Source organism: Convolutriloba macropyga, chromosome 12 (assembly GCF_964194025.1).
Source record: "Convolutriloba macropyga chromosome 12, txConMacr16.3, whole genome shotgun sequence".
Lineage (NCBI taxonomy): Eukaryota > Metazoa > Xenacoelomorpha > Acoela > Convolutidae > Convolutriloba > Convolutriloba macropyga.
The window spans coordinates 26,162,213-26,164,089 of NC_134479.1; positions in this window are offsets into that span (position 1 = coordinate 26,162,213).

Genomic DNA, 1,877 nt, shown 5'->3' on the forward strand with positions numbered 1-1,877 from the left:
TACTACACAGCTATGTATACTACTCACAGTACACACCAATCGCAGTTTCTTTTAATCTTAGTGTCAAAAAAGTTTCTGATTTGTTTCGTAGTTTCATTAAAGTTTGATAGGACAAAAAGACAGCGAATATGATATTGTGTTTTCACAATCTAAATTGCAGAGCTCTTTTCTAAAAACAAATTCAGGTTTAGTCCGTGGAACCTTTCAATCATCCGTCTTTGTGGTTTGGTCATACCAACATTTTGTTCCTCTTGGCCTGACCATTACCCACATTTGGGTCTGTTTGGTCTGGCCGATACCCCATATATTGGTCAGTCCCGTCCGGTCGGTGGTCTAGCCTTAGGTCTTTTCTGTCCGGCCTGATGACTGGAGAAAGTTCGCTCAGTCTGGCAAATGGTGTCCAAGTTCTCTTTTGTCTGGCAAATCTTTAGTTTTTTTAAAAGTAAATTTAGTCGGGAATCCCAAGCTCCGGGCGACCCACGTTTATCTCAAAATGCCTGTCTACGGGAAGCGGACCTCCTCTTGGTTGCCTTTCCAAAAACTAATGTTTAATTATTGAACCTTCAATTAATTTTTCGATTATCGAAAGAATTTTAAATCAGTATCACAACTTATTATAATTGATGATGAGGCTTTACTTCACATCAATTAATGCAAGAACACGGCAGAGTTCTATCAAAAAATTTATGTCAGGCTAATTTTCCGTTGTTTTTGTCTTATCAAACAATAAAATTAAGCCCGAGCTAGCAGACCGACAACAGTCAAAGTCGCTGCCTCCAAATGTAGAGTATTTGCAGGTACTCTGTCACCGCGTATGCATTCATCGAAGGGGATGTCCATGTAATCATCCCCCTCATTCGGCCAGTAGTCAATGGACCCATAATCATGGTATCCACTGGCCTAAAATCTATATGTGAAGCAATGGCTTTCTGCTTTTGAAAGATTACGTAGAGCCTTATCACCAAGCAAACAAACCCACTATTGGCTAGACTAAGCCCTTCAACAACAAACAAAAATATCCCAGGAGGATAAAAATTGGACTCTTCTTGTGTGAAAGAGTTAAAGTGTCAAAAAAACAAAAGTCTCTTACGAAATGGAGAAAAATACAGACCACTGTAGAATAGGAATCATTTCCGAGTTTTTTCGAAACATTGCATTAAGGACCAAATGGGCAAAAACTCTCCGCACATGCCCCCTCTATCCTTCATTTTACTTTATTGTCGATCTTAAAACACTTAATGTCGCCCCTCCCCCTCGTAATAGTTACTACACAGCCATGTATATTACTCACAATACACACCAACACCAATCGCAGTCTCTTTTTTTCTTAGTGGCAAAAAAGTTTCTGATTTGTTTCGTAGTTTCATTAAAGATTAATAGGACAAAAAGACAGCGAATATGATATTGTGAATTCGGAATCTAAATTGCAGAACTGTATTCTAAAAACAAAATCCGGTTGAGTCCAAGGAACCTTTCAATTATCCGTCTTTTCGGTTTGGCCATAACAACATTTTGTTCCTCTTGGCCTGGCAAATGCCCATATTTGGGTTTGTTTGGACTAGCGATACCCCAAATTTTGGTCTGTCCGGTCTGGTCAATGGTCTAGCATTAGGTCTATTCTGTCCGGCCAGACGACTGGGGAAAGTTCGCTCAATCTGGCCAATGGTGTCCAAGTTCTCTTTAGTCTGGCAAATCTCTAGTTTTTTTAAAAGTATTTTTGGTCTGGAATCCTCTAGCTGTGCGCGAACCAAGTTTATCTGTACAATACCTGTCTCCAGGACGCGGACCTCCTCTCGGTGACCTTTCCAAAAACTAATGTTTTTTTTAACCTTCAATTAAACTTTCGATTATCGAAAGAATTTTAAATCAGTATCACA